Source organism: Eumetopias jubatus, unplaced genomic scaffold (genome assembly GCF_037043125.1).
Source record: "Eumetopias jubatus isolate StellerSeaLion01/CBP00866 unplaced genomic scaffold, mEumJub1_p1.0 scaffold_4, whole genome shotgun sequence".
NCBI classification, from domain to species: Eukaryota; Metazoa; Chordata; class Mammalia; order Carnivora; family Otariidae; genus Eumetopias; species Eumetopias jubatus.
This window is the reverse complement of record NW_028274810.1, coordinates 87,872,433-87,884,399: the sequence shown is the minus strand read 5'-3', so window position 1 is coordinate 87,884,399 and position 11,967 is coordinate 87,872,433. Positions and strand designations below refer to the sequence as shown.

General features: G+C 46.9%; 1 protein-coding gene across 2 annotated transcripts in view; it reads right to left on the bottom strand.

Annotated features, from left to right (window-relative positions):
• The window catches only part of STMN1 (stathmin 1), a 29,367-nt gene that overhangs the window by 5,043 nt on the left and 12,357 nt on the right, over positions 1–11,967 (bottom strand). The window contains exon 1 of one of the 2 annotated variants that reach the window (XM_028113949.2): positions 764–856. The exons of the other annotated variant lie outside the window; for it this stretch is intronic. The gene's annotated coding sequence lies outside the window, so the exon portion shown is untranslated. Of the gene's footprint in view, positions 1–763; positions 857–11,967 lie in introns of those variants that run through there. 2 annotated transcript variants of the gene reach the window in all.

The following is an 11,967-nucleotide window of genomic DNA, read 5'->3' as shown; positions in this document are numbered from 1 at the left end:
CGCGCGTGGGAAGGGGAGGGATGGGCGGGGTTAACGGTCCTATCTGGGTAACTCCGCCCTTCCCGAGCTCGCCGCGCGCTGACGCCCCCCCAACTCCCGCCAAAAACATCTCTAGGCCACCCCCACCCCCGCAGCAGCTCGGCGGGTGGGGCAGGCCCGGGGAACCGGCAGTGGGGTAGCTCAGGCATCGGCCCGCCACCTCCTCCTTTCACTCCCACCCACCCTGCCTCCATCCTAGCTGTCCGCGCCCCCAGCCGCAAGGACAGGATTGCTCTCGTGGGGTGTCAGCCTCTCGGGCTCGGCCCTAGTCACTGGGCGAAGGCGACAGCGGGGAGGGGGAGCGGCCCTAGCCGCCCGCAGTCCGATGCTATGGCCGCTGCCCTCTAGAGGCGCCGCCCCGCCCCTTCAGACAATGGGGACCCCAGCGGGGCTGAGCCTGCAAGTGAAAGGAGGGAGGCAACGGAGGGCCCACGCCCCCTATTGTCTCCAAGACTGCACCCAGGGCTAACGCCCCGGGCTTGCCCAGCTGGCCGCGCCCCCTCCCCACAATAGCCGCGCCCCCAGGGAGCGGGGACAAAGCCGAGGCTCCGCCCGAGCCATACACAAAGCGGAGCGACCCCCGCCCGCCAGTCCCACTTGGGGCCCGCGGCCACGCCCGCCGCCCTCCGGCGGGGGGTCGCTGCCATGGCCCGGCCCCTCCCGCCGGCCGCATCCCTCTCAGCCCCCAACCTCCAGCCACCTCCTTCCAGAGCCCCGCACCCACCTGCTCGGTCCGAGCCGCCTGGCCACACTCTGAGCACCAACAGACCCGGGCGCGCACAAAAGCGCCAAACAGCGGCACGTGACCTCCCCACCGGGCTCTCCATTGGCTGAAACCAGCGGCACGTGCCGCCCCCTCCCCCACAGCCCAGGTGGCCCCGCCCCTCGGGACCCCCGAGCACCTCGGGAAGTGTAGTCCAGGCTGGCGGGGTAGGGGGACAATGCGAGGGGTGGGGGGCATTTGGGGGTCTCCCCGGATGTGAGCAGGGGGCCCGGGCGGTTGAAGAGGGCTATACTGTGGTCCCTAGCCTGGGTCTGAACCAGCTCTCCCATCCTTAAGAAAAGGGCGGGGCCGGGCGGGGCGGGGTCCCTCCCTACCTCTCAGAGGGTGGCCCCCTGGACTCCTCCTCCGTTGAGCCACGTGCCCCGCATCGCCCCAAGGGCAACACTCGGACAGCGCAGTGCCCCTACAGTGCCCCACCCCTTGCTGCCACCTAAGACGCCCAAGCCCTTCTTACAGGACAACGCGACTCTTTGCCCCTGTAAGGCCCCCCTGCAACCCGGCGCCCTACCTCGACACCCGCGTGTAACCTGCATTGTGACATCATCGTTATCCCTTAACCCACTCAGCGCTAACAGGTCACGGGCGTGGCCCTTCCTCACCGTGCGAGTTTTCGCTACCATTATTGGGTCCCGGAGCTGGTGACCAGAGAACCGTGGCGGGGGGAAGAGTGAGGCTCTGGAATTTGATCTCCTTTGGTCTAACAGTTACTCCGCTTAAATGCAGACTCCATCTGTTCTGCCTAGCCTTCAGCCTGATGATAGGGAAGGAAGAGCAATAGTAGTTCTAGACAACACAGACTGCAGTTAAGTGTTGCTTTTGTTCTTGGAGCACGTGCTCCCAGTGCAGTGCTGGGCCCTTTTAAAGAATCAAAACAAAAGGGGGAACCACAAGGTCACGGTTCCTCCTGGCCTGGTTTGATGAGAAGCACAGCAGAGGCACAAAGGAAACTGGTCTGACCTGAGAGATCTTAGAATGACTGGCCGCCTTCTTCCCACAGAAAGGCCAGAAGAAAAATAAAATGAACATGGTTTCCAGATCCCTCTTCCCATTCCCCAGACCAAGGCTGTGTCTTTGGTCTTCAGGTGGTGGTCTCTACACCAATGCACCTGCTCTGAGATCCTGACTGGGTAGAAGGACACCTTCATTTTATTAATCAGTGGGTCCAGACGCCCCATACCAAGAAACAAATATGACTAACTCTGCAGAAAAACAGCAGTCCTAATTGTAAAAGGCTCCAGCCAGTCACTGGGGATGTGCTGGAGATAAATACAATTACTGGGTGCCTGAGACAAGGAAAACTGGATCATAGAGGCAGCAGACACACCACACAAAGCAAACAGCCATTTGCTGTTGCCTGAAATATGCTTGTTGTAGCATTTTCTCCAACAATCGCCCTTGTGTGGGGTCAGCCTCTCGCCCGCCCCCAATCGAAGCGGTTTTCCTTTAGCATGTGAGCAAGACCAGGAATAATTCAGATTCTGAGCCCTGAAAGCCTTCTCCCTCTCAGACCGAACCTAGCTACAAAACGGCCAGGTGTTTCCATCTGTCAGTTTTTTTGAGCAAAATCTCAGAAATCGTTAGAAAGCCTGGAGAGGGGTGGGGATAGAGCTCACCGGAAAGTGACAAACTGGCAGGCAACACAAACGAGCACGGAACCCAAGGCCAAGAGGTCTATTATCCCCGAACCAGCCTTTATCTTGAAGTCTTTGTACTTGAACTGGAGGTTTGCAGAGGAAGGTCCCACCCATTTGATGCATATTTCTTTTAAATACAAGAAATTGCCGTGCAAAAATCTTAACGTTTCTGACTATTAATGTTGTGACAGGAAAAAAAAAAATCTTTCAAAACACTGATTATTTTAAAGCACTTACACCACTTCCCCCCGCCTTTCCTTTTTCCCTAGAGCAGATGTCTATTTCCATGGAAACCACAGCTAGGAAGGAAGATGTTAGAGCTCATGGAGATTTTTAATCTTTTGTAACAATGCTACTTAGCTGGTGGGTTTGTTGTTAGATGCCTAGTCCTGCCACAAGGATTTCCTGAGCTCCTCACTGCTGCTTGAGGCCTGAGGAGGCGGGGGTAAGTCTGCCCCTTTAACAATCCTTTGCATAAAAAGGTGCATGTGTGGTGAGGTGATCCCTAGGTGGGTTTCCTAGGTGGGTCTGCTTTTCTGAGAGCCAGACCACAGCTATTGATTGTCACCTCTGTCTGTAGGGGTTCCTACATGAGCCCTGGAAGAGGAAGGGCTTTCAACTCAAAGGCGAGAAAACAGCTTTGCCACTTCATGGAGAGGGACAGAAGCTCCTTTCCGGGAAGCTGGCTAAAACTCCCTTCAAAAGCCACTCCCTCCTGAAGTGGCAGCAAGGAGTTAACGTTCCCATCTTGGAACTGCCTATCTTTGCCCATGAGAATTATTTTTGCCTCTGCTCAGATGGTGTGGTCGGATTGCCGTGGAGCTGGCTGTGACTATGGATTAGCACAAAGTGAAGTCAAGATATGGCAGCCCTCCAGCTCATTTGATCTGTGTAGACAGCTAAAGGAGAGCACTTCAGGCTTCAAAGTCTAAAAGGGATGTCTACACTGATCAAACGAGCCGGGCTGTTGTCAGATCTCCTCCGTTCTTACACAGCACCGCAGCCTTTGTTCATTGCTGGGTCTGAGGCTGCTGGGGTTGTCGCTCGCCTGGGTGCCGCCGGGTTCCAGGGCTTACGGGGCCTGTCCTTGGCAAAAGGATATTGTGGGAGAGGTCTTCTCCTTGTCCCCAGCCTCTCTGTTCCCTTTGTCCCCTAAACCTTAGGCACTGTGCTCTAACACTCCCGTCCCTGTTCAAGCCCTGTCTGTGAATCTATCTCACACGCCGTCTCCCTCTGGGGACGATTAAGTCCCAGAGGGTGGGGCCTGTGCCAGGGTCTCATCATCCCCGGGGCCCAGAACGGGGCCTGGCCCAGGACGGTGGGACTTGCATGTGTGCAGCTGACTTGAGGCAAGAACCACCTCTGTCATCTTCTGCCTCCTCCTCTGTGCTGCTAGACACCTGCTCCATAGAGGGGTGGTGAGGACTAAAGGAGATGATGTACATGAGGGCGCTTAGCGCGATGCCTGGCATGTGTTAACTCTTGTCGCTAGAGAAGGTTCTTGATTACTATAGGTTATGGAATGAAGGAATGGATTATTGAATGAATGCATGCATGAATGGATGGATGGATGGATGAATGAATTCCCACACTTTGTTAGGAATCAGAGTCACTGGGTTAACTCTTCCTATTCAATGTTTTTAAAAAATCCAATTAATTTAACATTTTGGATAACCCATTCATGTAGTTTAGAAATAAAGTATAAAAAGGGTGCCTGGATGGCTCAGTCGGTTAAGCGTCTGCCTTCAGCTCCGGTCGTGGACTGGGATCGAGTCCACCTTGGGCTCCCTGCTCAGCGGGGAGTCTACTTCTCCCTCTGCCCCTCCCCACTGCTCATGATTTCTCTCTCTCTCCCTCTCATGCTTTCTCTCTCTAAAAAATAAATAAAATCTTAAAATTAAAAAAAAAGAAAGAAAGAATAAAAAGTCCTCTTCCCTTTTCAGTCCCGATCTGCCAAATCCATCAACCCTCCCCAACCATAACCACTGTCATCAGTTTCCTGGGTATCCTAGAGTTTCTTCAACAAGTTTCTAGATGTGTATTCTTAGTCCCCCTTCATCATACAAATGGTAGTCAACTGTAACGGTTCTGCACTCAGAATTTTTTCACTTCACGATACATGTCAGGGATCTTTTCCCTGTTCATACATCAAGCGTTTCCTTGATCTGGGATTCACTGTATGAATATTCCATAATCTAGTTAACCTGTGCCTTCTCCATGGCTTTTAGGTTATTTCCAATTATTTGCTATTTCAAACACTGCTGTTATGAATAACCACATATATATGTGTGTGTATATATATATATATATATATGGTATTTTCCACATGGGTGAGTAGATCTGCAAGACATTTTCCGAGAGTGGTATTGTGAGGTCAAAGGACAAACACATCTGTCATTTGGACAGTGCCAAATTGCCTTCCACGGGAGTTGTACTAGTTCCACATTCACCTTGTGGTGTTTTAATTCATTATCTCAATTCATTCAAAAATGGTTTGAAAGGCTTTGTCCCTAGAAATTTCAGGCATCAGGGAAAAGGAGGGGGAGGACTAGAAATCCCAAGAAAGACGTGGCTGTCAATTCTGTCTATATTAATAATTCCTATAAATACTTGACAAGCAGCAACTGATCTCAGAACAGCTCTGGGGCCCACACAGTAGTGCTCCTCCTACTCTGTCCTGTGGTAGAAGTATCTGCAGGTGTCGCTGTGAGATTGGAAGCCTTTTGAAGGCAGGCTCTTTTTCTTGGCTGTATCCCACTCCCCACCCATGATGCCTGACACAGTGCCTGGCATGCATCTTATTTAATTAATTCTAAGATGTATGTTTTCCCCACATTTTTGTGTCTCTGAAATTGGCTGGACCTCATGGTCAATAAATAGCATGTCATAATTAGTGACAGCTTATTTTCTTAGTGGGACATAAAATAATGGTATCTTAAAAATCAATGGCATTTTTGAGTCAGCGAAATGTTGGAAAGGGCGCCCATATTAAATGTGTGAGTGGAATGACGGCCAAGATGTCGCTGTTCCTGCCAGTCCTCTCGCTCTTAGTCCTAACCCTCAGTTTCCCATTTAGCTGGTGGCTTTGCTAGACACTCACCCTCCAGGTTTAAACTTCAGTCAGACTCAACTCTTCCCTCTTTCTCGCCCAAGCCTCCAATTATGGAAACTTAGCATTTTCTAGTAGAACAGAACCTTTAAAATGATAATAGCTACAAAAAGAACAAAGCTGCTCATGCTTCCTGATTTCATAACTTACTACAAAACTACAGGAATCAAAACAGTGTAGTACTGGCATAAAGACAGATATACAGCCCAATGGAAAAGAATAGAGAGCCCAGAAATAAACCCTTGCATATGGGGTCAAATGACTTTCGACAAGGAGGCCAAGATTCATTCAATAGGGAAAGGACAGACTTTTCAACAAATGGTGCCGGGAAAACTGGATATTCATTCACATGCAAAAGAATGAAGCTGGGCCCTTACCTCACACCATATACAAAAATCAACTCAAAATGGATCAAAGGTCTAAATGTTTATAAAACTATAAAACTCTTAGAAGGAAACATAGAGCAAAAGCTTCATGACATTCAATTTGGCAATGATTTCTTAGATGTAACGTCAAAGGCACAGACAACAAAAGAAAAAAATAGACAAATGGATTTTATGAAAATTTAAAATTTTGTGCATCAAAAGAATATCAACAGAATCAAAAAGCAACCCACAGAAGGGGAGGAAATAATTGCAAATTATATATCTGATGAGGAATTCACATCCAGTATACAGAGAGAACTTCTAAAACTCAACAACCAACCTGCTTCAAATATGAACAAAAAAGGCCTTCAATAGACATTTCTCCAAAGAAAATATACAAATGGCCAATAAACACATGAAAAGATGCTCAGCATCACTAATCATTAGGGAAATGTAAATCAAAACCACAATGAGATGCCACCCCGCACCCATTAGGATGGCTACTATAAAACAAAACAAAACAAAAAATGGAAGGTAACAAGTGCTGGAGAGGATGTGGAGAAACTGGAGCCCTTGTGCACTGTTGGGAATGTCAGATGGTATAGCCACTGTGGAAAACAGTACGGAAGTTCCTCAAAATATTAAAAATAGAATTGCCATATGATCCAGCAATTCCACTTCTGGGTATACACCCAAAATAATTGAAAGCAGGGTTTTGAAGGGATATTTGTACACCCATGTTCACGGCAGCATTAGTCCCAATAGCTAAAATGTGGAAGCAAATCAAATGTCCATTTCCAGATATACACATAAGTGAAACATGGTACATCCATACAATAGAATATCATTCAGCCTTAAAAAGAAGGAAATTCTGACACAGGCTACAACATGGATGGACCTTGAGGATATTATGCTCAGTGAGATAAACCAGTCACAAAAAGATAAAAATGCTGTATGATTCCACTTATATGCGGTGCTTAGAGTCATCAAAAATTATAGAGATTTAGAAAGTAGAATGATGGTTGCCAGGGCTGGGGGGAAGAGGGACTAGGGGGTTATTATTTAGTGGGGACAGAATTTCAGTTTTACAAGGTGAAAAGAGTTATGGAGATGGGTGGTGACTGATGGTGACTGCACAACATTATGAATGTATTTAATATCCTTGAACTGAATACTTAAAAATAGTTAAGGGGGCGCTTGGGTGGCTCAGTCAATTAAGCATCCGACTCTTGATTTTGGCTCAGGTCATGATCTTGGGGTTGTAGGTTCAAGCCCCCCGTGGGGCTCCATATGCAGCAGGGAGTCTGCTTGAGGTTCTCTCTTTCTCTCTCTCTTCTTCCTCTGCCCCTCCCCCCGTTTGAACATACTCTCTCTCTAAAATAAATAAATAAATAAAATCTTAAAAAAATAATTAACGGGTGCCTGGGTGGCTCAGCTGGTTAAACAACTGCCTTCGGCTCAGGTCATGATCCTGGAGTCCCGGGATTGAGTCCTACATCGGGCTCCCTGCTCAGCAGGGAGTCTGCTTCTCCCTCTGACCCTCTTCCCTCTCGTGCTCTCTATCTCTCATTCTCTCTCTCTCAAATAAATAAATAAAAAACCTTAAAAAAATAATTACGATGGCAAATTTTATATGTGTATTTTTTGTTATGTGTATTTTAATACAATAAAAATAATTGGAAAAAAATGATAATAACTAACATACAGAATGTTTACCACGAGGCAGGCACTGGTCTAAACACTCTCCATGAAATAACTCATTTAATCCTCATAACAATCTTATGAAATATTATCAGCCTAACTGTAAAGCTGAGGAGAGGAGGGTGACTAACTACCCTGTCTTGCCCAGGACTGAGGGTTTTTCCCCAGAAAAAAACAGTACAGGACTTTCAGTGCTAAAAGTAGGAAAGTCCAAGCCAAACCTTGGATGAGGCTGGTCATTCTAAAGGAAACTGAGACACAGAGAGACAGTATCTTCCTTAGACGTACCAAACAGGGTCCTTGCCCTAGGCCCTGCACTTTCAAGGGCTGCACTCTAACCCTCCAGCTGTGCCCCTTCTCCCAGGTAAGCTTTCCCCTGGGGCCAAGGATATGAGCCCACTTGGAACCTGGGCATCCCTTTGAAACCACACTGTAGGTATCCAGGACTCTAGAATTCCCTGTCCAAATGACCTGAGTCCACTTTCAGCATCTCTGCCAGCACCTTCCTGGTTCATCCTCCCAAGGGCAAACTTCCCTGCCTGAGTGTAGGGCTGGCTACTCTTAAGGGGTAGGGACGGAACCTGGGCATGAGGGCCAGGAAAAGGAAGTGCAGGGGGCTGGCTCTGCCACTCTCTAACCTGAAACTCCAAGGAATCCAAGAATTCTCAACTCAAAACCTGACATTCTAGCTTATTACGGAGGTATATTTCTCAAGGTAGAAGGATAAAACATATATTTTTTAAAAAGTTTGTGAGCTTGATTTATAACTCTTACATACTTAGACTTAAGGTATGTGGGCTTCCCTTTTATCCTCCTTTCTCGAGTCTGGCAAATGTTAGCAGTAGGCCTGCAGAGATTGAATCACTAGTCCAACTAGGTTACACAGAAGTGCAGAGCTTTTGTAGCCTGGCTCCAAGTCTATGCTTTTAGCTGGCTAACTCTATTTATTTTCCAGACTGGGGAGAAAGGGCCGGAGAACTCTAGACATTTGTCCAAGGTCCCACGGCTAATTCATGTCACAGCAGGAATTTGAATCCTGTGCTTTAAATGATGCTCCAGGGACTGTTCAGTTACTACTCATGTGAGCATGGGCAGACGACTTCTCCCTTTTTAGGCCTGCATTTCATCATCTGTGAAATCAGGATAATGCCCTAACTTCATAGGGTTGTCGTCAGGAACAACAACCTGAAATACTAAATGTAAAGTATCTAGCATTGTGTCTGATGCGTAATAAACCCTCGATAGGTGAGAGCTATAGTGTTAGTCATCAAGCACAGCTCTGATCATGCCACTTTTCTGCTTGAAAATATTTGATGGATTAAATTTTGGGGCACATAATCTGAGAAACATACAAATTCCTGAAATCTAAAAAAAAAATTTTTTTTTCTTTTTTTTTTGATGACTCCCTCGGATTTATAGTCCCAAGGGTCATCCTTGGCATGGCATTTGAGACCCTCCATGAGCTAACTGCAGTCTACTTCAAGATCAATTAAACCCTGAGACTCTTGGGTTCTTGATGTATTTGAAGATCTGTCATCTCAAAAAAGGATGGCTATAGGGTAGCACAGTTAAGATGCATGGAAGGAGTTAGCTAACAACAGAAGGGACCTCATAAGAATGAATGAGATTCTTGCTGTGGGAGGTATCCAGACAAAGATTTGTCACTCAGCTGCTGGGAATGCAAGAAGGATTCTTGCATTAGGAGGAAGGTGGACTCCCTTCATGCTTTTTTTTTTTTTTTTTAAGATTTTATTTATTCATTTGTGAGAGAGACAGAGAGAGAACAAGCAGGGGGAGAGGCAGAGGGAGAGGGAGAAGCAGACTCCCTGCTGAGCAAGGAGCCCGATGCGGGACTTGATCCCAGGACCCTGGGATCATGACCTGAGCCAAAGGCAGATGCTTAACCATCTGAGCCACCCAGGCACCCTCCCTTCATGCTTTAAGAATCTTCTTTAATGAGATGGGGAAAGGCTTGTGGTATTATGCTAATGAAAGAAACAAACAAAGGCTACCCAACTGCGTGTACAATATGAACTCAAGTAAGATAAGAGCAAAATAAAAGACACCAAAATATTTGTTTGGAGGGTAAAAACAATTGAGTTTAGTTTTCTTCTTTGTACTATTCTGAAATTTCCAAACTTCTTAAAGTGAACATATATTATTTTTATTAATATGAAAAAATTGTATTGTAAAAACAGAAAAGAATTTTGTCCTCCTGACTGATCTTAGGTACTCCTATGTCTCTGGAACCCCTAGCCTCCCACAACCCCCTCCAAGTCTCAGTTTTATTGCACTATTCCCAGCTCCATGAAAAGTCATGCACCTAATATGTTTCAGTGTTTTGCTGATACTAATTCTCAGCCTGGAGTCCCTTGGCTTCTGTGTCTATTGAAATCCTCTCCACCCTCAAGGTCTTGATTAATCTCTCTGACTCCTCCATATTATGCCTGGTATTGAGTCGGTCCATACACATCTCTGTCCTCCTCACTAGAGAATGAGTTTCTTGAGAGCAGGATTACAGATGATTTCCTCCTCGTATTCCTACAGTGCCATGAATAGACACTCAGCATATATTGAATCTTTTGGTCAATGTCTTTTTAACCACTAAACAACACTTAGGGCCATGGGTCAGACAGTATAACTGAGGGTTTATCCTGGAGTCTAGTCTCCTGCAACTCAAAAAGTACCATCCCAGGGACATTTAAAAATATATATTTTGGGGGGGCGCCTGGGTGGCTCAGTTGGTTAAGCGTCTGCCTTCGGCTCAGGTCATGATCCCGGGGTCCTGGGATCGAGCCCCGCATCAGGCTCCCTGCTCAGCGGGGAGTCTGCTCCTCCCTCTGCTGCTCTCTCTCTGTCAAATAAATAAATAAAATCTTTAAAATAGATATATATTTCTTACTTGTTTTTAAGCTTTTAATCTGAACTCATTTCAGATTTCCAGAGAGTTGCAAAGATAGTACACAGAATTCTCATATACCCTTCAGCCAGCTTGCCCTAATGTTAACATCTTACATAATCATAGAACATTTATCCAAACTAAAACATTAACACTGGTACAACGAAATGGCTAGCTTTAATTGGATTCTCCATTTTCCCTTCGGATCCAGGATCCAACTTAGGATACCACGTTGTATGTAACATCGAGTCTCCTTACCCAGTGACATATCTTTTAATGTGGAGCCTGGGGTGACTGCTTTCTATTGTTTCTTCCAACCAACCTTTTTCCAAATAATCAAAATGTGAGCAAGAAAGATGGTGTAGGGATGGCGAGGCTGCAGCACTCGCCCTCTCCTGGGCCTCTGGGGCTTTGGACAAGTAAGTGGACTGTTCCTCCCAAATGGGGCTAGGGCGATGGATTTCATTTCATAAGATCTAGTCTTTGTCTTGAATGGGCACCTGTAGGCCTAAATACAGATGGGGTTTACAGGTTACTTTTAATTCATTAAATTTCTGGGCCATTCCATAGCCCACTTCTCCACGGCCTGGCATGAGGACATGTTCCCAGTTACTTAGAAAACTTCCAAGCAGTTGGCATTTATCAGCGATCTTAGCAATTCAGTGAGAACAGAGGTTACAGCTGTCACAGGAAGCTGAAACCAAGCCTGCTGAAATCACACCCATTGGAATGTGGGTGAAGTATAGACTGAGGAGAATTCAAGCCAGAAGGTGCGGGCGGCTGGGGTGTCAGGAGAAGGGTGGGATGCTGAAAAAGAGCGAATACACAAGGGGAAGAAAAGCTCATGTGTCACCGGAACTAGGGTTGATTTACAGACCTTCACTGGCTTATTGCTAAGCCCTTGTATCGACTAGTAAGCATCAGCACTGCCGGGCCCTGGCAGACCCCACCACGCTCCTGGATTACCCCAGCAGGCTCCTCAGTGGTCTTCTGCCTGCCCCCTCCTTCAAATCCATTGCCAGCATGGGCACCAGCCAACTCAGATCTTTGGAGAGTACAGCCCCCATCTAAGCAGGAGGATGTGGGGTGTATTACTTTCCTGGGGCTGCCTTAACTAAGTGTCACAAGCTGGAGCTGGGTGGTGGCTTTAATGACAAGAATTTAATGGGTTGTTTTTTTTTTAAGATTTACTTATTTATTTTATTTTTTTTTAAGATTTTATTTATTTATTTGAGAGACAGAATGAGAGAGAGAGAGCACGAGAGGGAAGAGGGTCAAAGGGAGAAGCAGACTCCCTGCTGAGCAGGAAGCCCGGATGTGGGACTCGATCCCAAGACTCCAGGATCATGACCTGAGCCGAAGGCAGTCGCTTAACCAACTGAGCCACCCAGGCGCCCTAAGATTTACTTATTTATTTTAGAGAGGGGGAGAGAGAG